Below are 6,511 nucleotides of genomic sequence, written 5' to 3'. Positions count from 1 at the left end.
AGGCAGGGAGGTAGAGGGAGGGAGGGAGGGAGGGAGACAGAGAGGGAGACAGGGAGAAGGGCTGATGGGGGCTCCCTCCCCCTCCCATCCTCTGCCCACTGCTTTCTCTTTTTTCTGCTTCAACAAACACCAGGCGCCTTTCAGATCAGCCCTGAAGTCAACGTTGATGCTTGGGACGGCCTGACCTCCCCGCTGCCTTCCAGCCCAGGACCACAGCTGGGAGATGAAGTCTGCGGGGCCCTGGGGGGGGGGCAGCGGCGGCGGAGGTGGTGGAGGCAGGCACCTCCTCTGACGCCCAATCTCTCCTCGTTTACGAGGCAGCCGCCAGCTCCCCTCCCTGACTCCCCAAGATTTGGGGCCATTTTAATATGTGTCGATAATGCCATGAGCTACTATTTAACTTTTCCACGAGGACCCATCTCCCGAAATGCAGTGGTTTTCAGGCTTGGCTGCACTAGAGAACCCCCAGGGAAAGGAGAGACGTCTGTACCTCCCTCTCTCTCCCTCTCCCTCCGTATCTCCTTCTGGCTCTCTCCCTCTCCTTCTGGGGTGATGCCCGATGAGCTCAGATTCGCAGATGTTCCCCCCATCCCCTCTCTGTGCCTTGCGTGGGGCCTGGGCCTTCTCACTGTGGCCCGGGAACAGCCTCGACATTCAGACATCGGTTCCTGCAAGGACACTTGCGTTTGGTCCATACCGCATGTGGCTGCAGTCTGTGCTTCTCCCGTTTAGCATCTTCAGTAGATGGGGGCTGTGCATGAGCCCTTCATCTTCCCCGCAGACACCACTGGTGCTTGCTCGGCCTCGCGGGTGATGTCCACGGGGGACAGACCTGTGTCCCCACCTTCTTGGGCTGCAGACAGGCCACGTTGGTCCTGTGGTGACTGGGGGCTCCCAGGAGAACACCACCGCAGACCCAGAGAGGTGGCCCCAGAGAAGGTGGCGTACGCCTGGGGCCAGGCCTCACCAGCCAACCACGGGGCACCTGCAGCAACAGGTCTCTCGCCGTCCAGGGGCTGGGTGTTCGGGCGCCGTGGGGATGAGCTGCTGTCTGCACGGCAGCCAAGTTTGTATTGTTGAGCCCGGGGAGGCCCCTGGGTGGCTCCTGGAGAGCCTGGTCACATTTCTTCCTGCCCTTGGCCTTAGAGCCCATCATGGTTCACGCCGTTTCTTGTTCCAAAAGGACCTGTGTTCATAAAGACCACATGTTAGGACAGCACCAAAGTGTCTAGAAATCCAGGCCAGGAGGAGGAGGGAGGGGGTTTGGCTGTGCCCGCCAGTGGCCTGAGAGCCCTCCCACCCACAGAGACCTGGCCCGGGGCCTGTGGGGAGGGCGTGGCCCACGGTCCCCAGCGCTGGCTGTCTCTGGGTTCCAGGAGAACTGCGCGATCCTCGGGGAGCTGGTAAGGCTGCAGGCTCAGAAGTCCCGCCTGCTGGGATTCAGCACGCGAGCCGACTCTGTGCTGGAGATGAACATGGCCAAGACCAGCCAGGTGGTGGCCACTTTCCTAGGTAACCCCGCCTCCCCGAGTCCCAGTGGGGACGGGGGTCAGGTGGACCTTGACTGGACGTGGTGCTGCCTGAGACCCCACTGTGTCAGCCCTTGGGGGTCGCCTTCCCCAACCCTTCATTCTGCCTCGAGGGGCGTGGGGTGGGGGGCGGCTGGGCGGCTGCCACAGGGACATAGCTGAGCCTCTCCCCTCCGCCCGCAGATGAGCTGGCCCAGAAGCTGAAGCCCCTCGGGGAGCAGGAGCGGCCCTGATCCTGGAGCTAAAGAAGGCTGAGTGCCAGAGGCGGGGCCTGCACTTTGACGGGCCCATCAACGTCTAGGACCTGCGCTACTACATGAACCAGGGGGAGGAGACGCGCTACCACGTGGACCAGTACCTGCTCAATGAGTCCTTCCCCATGCAGGTGGTCACGCGCGGGCGGCTGGGCATCTCCCAGGAGCTGCTGGGGCTGACCTTCGACCTGGAGGAAGGCGCCAACATGCGTCACGAAGATGAAGATGTGAGGCTCTACACGGTCCGGGACGCGGCCTCGGGCAAGGTCATCCATCAGCAAGTTCTACCTGGACCTCTACCCTCGGTGCATGCGTGGGGGAACCTGTCGGCCGTGGGCCGGGGCTCCTCTGTGGTAGCGGGGCCTCACCCGCGTCCCTCCCCAGGGAAGGGAAGTCCGGGCACATGGCCTGCTTTGGCCTGCAGCCGGGCTGCCTGCAGCAGGACGGGAGGCGCCAGATTGCCATCGCGGCCATGGTGGCCAACTTCACCAAGCCTACGCCCAACCCGCCCTCCCTGTTGCAGCATGATGAGCTGGAGACCTACTTCCATGAGTTCTGGCAAGCGATGCACCAGCTCCGCTCCCAGGAGGGTGCGGGCGAGGGGCTGAAGGCAGGGGGCGGGGAGGGCCCGGGCTCTCCCGTGGTCCTCAGGCAGGCCCTCGCCACGGGATTCTTCCGCTGATGTCACCCCGCACGAGGAGACGCTCTCGGTGTCAGTTTCCATCATCAAACCCCACGCACTGGGCGCGTAAACAACGGAAGTGGATGTCCTCGAGACTCTGGAGGCTGGAAGTCCCAGATCAAGGAGTCAGGACTGGTTCCCTGCATGTTAAATACAGGTATTCAAGAGTTGCCTTTAAAAAAGACAAAATAGAAGAAAGGAACGTTGCATGCAAGGCTGGTGACAGGCAGTGATGAGAACCAGAGGTTAGGCTCTGGGGCCGGGAGCACCACGCCCTGTGAGGCCCTGGGGCTGCTGCCAGTCTCGGTGGAGGCTCAGCAAGTCCCAGTGACTTCCCAATGTGGGGGGGGGTCCCCAGATGAGCGTCTGGGCCCAGGACCCAGTGCTCGTTCAGTCTTCCTGCAGTCAGCCCTTCGTCCTGAGAGCGATGCTCTCACAGACTGCAACCGGAGCGCGTGGGGACACTTTACTGAGCTGTGCAGCCGTCACTACTGCCCTGTTCTGGAACATTTCCCTCACCCCAAAAAGGTCCCTCACGCCCTTAGTTATCATTCCCTCCCCTCCCCTGTCCCTGACAACCAGGAACCCACTCTGACTCTGTGGATCTACCTGTTCTGGACGTTTCCCCTCAGTGGGGTCACACCCTGTGTGTCCTTCTGTGTCTGACTTCTCTCGCTGAGCATCGTGTTCTCAGGGTGCATCCACGTGGCAGCGAGTGGCAGGGCTTCACAGCTTTGCGTGGCTGCGGGCCGGAAAAAAGACAAACGAAAAGAAGGGCACGTTGCCTGCGACTCTGGTGACAGCCGGGGATGAGAACCAGAGGGTAGGCTCTGGGGCCGGGAGCGCCGCGCCCTGTGAAGCCCTGGCGCTGCTGCCAGTCTCGGCGGGGCACGGGCAGCGCCGTCCCCCAGGAGCTGCTGGACAAGCTCATCAAGTCCCGGCTGGCCAACCCCCGTGCGGCCGGGCCGAGGGAAAGGAAAGGGGCTCCCGGACCGCCCGGCTGGAAAGCACGGCCTGGACACAGTGCCAGCGCCCCCGTCTCCTTCCTCCCGCCCTCCAGGCCTCTTCAACCTGCGCCAGATCGTCCTGGCCAAGGTGGACCAGGCCCTGCACATGCAGACGCCCTCGGACCCGGCCTAGGACAATGCCCGCCTCTGCCAGGAGATCCTCAGGGTCCCAGCCACGCCAGGTAGCCAAGCACACGCCGGGCCCACCTTAGCGGTCGGTTGGCGGCTACTGCCCAGTTCAAGAGGATCCTCTGGTGGTGTGTGAAGGGGGACCGACTGACGGGCTCTGGTCGAGGCCCGCTGACCTCTGGCCTCTTCCTGCCTGGGTTCCTGGGCTGGTCCCTCCAGCTGTGGCGCGCGGAGTCCGAGGGTGGGCTGGGCCTATCTGCACGTGCTTTCTGGAGAGCCTGGAAGAGGCAGGAGAGGGCTTCATACCCCGGACGGAACGCGTCGACGAGGTTTGCCCGTGCGTGTCGGTGCGGAGACGCAGTTCACTCCCTCGAGAGCGCTTTAACCCGCGCTCTCCCCGTGCTGGAGGGCGAGCCCTGACTCATCCCTCGGAGCCTCGGGCAGCTGTCCCTGTAAGAGGCTTAGGGGTGAACCCTCGTGAGCTTCAGCAGAAAGTCGGCAAAGATTGAATTGTGTCCCTCCACTGAGTTGCCAGCAAGGTCCCCGTTTTCTAGAAGTGTTGGGCCAATACTCCCTCTAGTGGCAGGGGACTCAGACAGGGCTGCTTTGAGGCCCCAAGCTCTGGGCTCTGGGGAAGGGGCACGGAGCGGCCAGGGGGCCGGGCAGGAGCCTCTCCGCGTGTGTCCCAGGGACCCACCTGCCTGCGACTTTCGGCCACCTGGCAGGAAGCTACGACGCCCAGTCCTATGGCTACCTGTGCAGCGAGGTGTACTCCGCGGACACGGTCCACACACTCGTTTCAAGCAGGAGGGCGTCCTGAGTGGCAAGGTGAGAGGCCGGCCTGCCGTGCAGACCAACACGGAGGTCCTTGGCCTGGGCCTAGATGCTTGTGCCGCCCGCCTGGGCCTGCCAGGCTCTGAGGGCCCTGCCCAGAACCCCCTGCTCCCCTGCCCTTTGTTGAGTCACAGCAGAGGTGGCCACACCCACACCCTCCGTGAAGGGGGTGCTCCACCCTCCTGCAGCCCCGCCCCCTCTCCTCAGGTTGCCATGGACTACAGAAGCTGCATTCTGAGGCCAGGGGGCTCCGAGGATGCCAAGGGCATGGTGAAGCTCTTCCTGGGTTGTGACCCCATGCAGGACGCCTTCCTCCTGAGCAAAGGGCTGCAGGTTGAGGGCTGCAAGCCGCCGGCCTGCTGACGGCACGGGGTTTTGCCCCCCCGGGCGGGCCGGGTGCCTTAGCGCCCCGTCGGGGCGGGGGAGGGGCCGTGTGTCCTCCCAGCCCCCGAGTCCCCGGCGGCCGGCCTAGGCCAAAAGTCTCCACCTGGAAGTGTCTGGAAAGCCTGGCATCAAGGCTCCCCCTTGTTGCACTAATGCAATCCCTTCCTGGGGAGCTTTCCTGGTAACAAAACGGTTCTTTGAAAACGCAGCCATTAATAAAAAAGACTCTACTCCTGGTCTCTGCCTGCCGTCCCTTCCACCACAGGAGTGGCATGGGGGCCGTCACACTGGGGGGAGTTCTGACCTTGGTCGGGGATCAGCCCTGGGGCCGTGGTGACGCGTCTGGGTCACTGGGAGACGGCTGAGCTGTGGGGTGAGTTCAGACGGGGATGGTGCCCCGCACCCCGACCGGGCAGGCTCTCCAGTGAGGGGGTGTCAGTTTCCTGCCGGCCTCTCGCCCGTCACTGTTTGGCATCTCGGGGGCTGTGACTGGCTGGAGCTGGTTCTGGCGGTGGGCACAGCTGCGGGAAGCCCGGCTGTGGCTGTCCCTGTCCCCGTGTCCTGTCCTCCTGCTCACGGCCGGCCGGCTGGCTCCCTCTGGTCATCGGCAGCTGCTGAAGTCTGGACCACAGCAAGGGGCCGCCTTCCTGGGTCCTAGCAATTCTTCCCAAAGGCCTTAGGGATGTGTTTTGGTGGCAGTAGGAATTCAGAGAGGGTGCTGCACCACTGGAGCGGTAGGGTGGCTCTGGACCGTCCCGTGTGTCCTTCCCTGGCCTTTGAGCTCCTTGGGAGCCCTGCCTCCACAAAGGACGCCAGGCAGCGGAACGAGGGCGCGGGCGGCGCCCCGACCTTCTCCCCGTGGCCCAGGCGGGCAGGCCGTGCCACGCTCTGTCCTCCCCTCAGCCTGCCCGCCCGTTCTGTTGTTATTTTACCGAAGAGGACACAGACATTCAGAGAGGCTAGGGTCCATGCCTGAGGTCTCATATCCAGTAAGTGTCAGAGCCGGGGTTTGAACCCAGACAGCCTGTCCCGGAGACCGCGCCCTTACCTCTACACAAACCACCTCCTGGTTCCCTTTATTAGCACAAGACTCATTTCCCTGACAAGCCCAGGCCCCATAAAGGCAACCCTGCCTCCCCCACGTGACCAGCCCTTGCCAACTACTTACCCCAGTGGCAGAGGGACGAGCCACACAGGGGACCCGCCCATCTTGGCCATGGGGACACAGACACCCACTCACACCCAGAAGGACCTCCTCTTTACCTTAGGCCACACGCCCATGCCGAAGGAGCTGCTGTCTGCCAGCTGGTGCAGGTACAGTTCTGTCCTGGAAACAGAGAAGGGACCAGAAGTAAGGGAGGACCCACCCACACCAGTGGCCTGGCAGGGCAGGTGGGCATCATGGCACGGGGCTCCACAGAGTGCCCCAGGTGGCCCCGGGGTCTGCCTCAGGCCCTGGCCCTGCCTCCCGAATATTCCTCACTTGCTGCCCTCAATGGGCCCTTCTTAAGTGAAGGCCTTCCAGAAGCTTCCTTACTCCTCAGTTACCCTGCTCTGAAAACTGGGAGTTTCCTCCCTAATCTGCCCTCTCTCCAAAGGGTAAGGTGCCCCTCTGGCCTTAGCCAAGAGGCTCAGGACAGGTTGGGCCTGCCCTTCAGACGGGGGTGGAAGGCAGGAGACAAATGATGGGGG

General features: G+C 63.3%; 1 pseudogene across 1 annotated transcript; it reads left to right on the top strand.

Annotated features, from left to right (window-relative positions):
- Positions 1-1,370: 1,370 nt before the first annotated feature.
- Positions 1,371-4,798, top strand: LOC309622210 (thimet oligopeptidase-like; annotated as a pseudogene). Its single transcript has 7 exons — positions 1,371-1,512; positions 1,713-2,088; positions 2,168-2,363; positions 3,362-3,419; positions 3,526-3,654; positions 4,291-4,429; positions 4,643-4,798. The product of its transcript is annotated as a thimet oligopeptidase-like (transcript).
- The last annotated feature ends 1,713 nt before the right edge of the window (positions 4,799-6,511 follow it).

The sequence above is a fragment of the Balaenoptera borealis genome, assembly GCF_965194805.1.
Source record: "Balaenoptera borealis genome assembly, contig: HAP1_SCAFFOLD_1846, whole genome shotgun sequence".
NCBI classification, from domain to species: Eukaryota; Metazoa; Chordata; class Mammalia; order Artiodactyla; family Balaenopteridae; genus Balaenoptera; species Balaenoptera borealis.
This window is presented reverse-complemented; position numbering and strand designations above follow the sequence as displayed.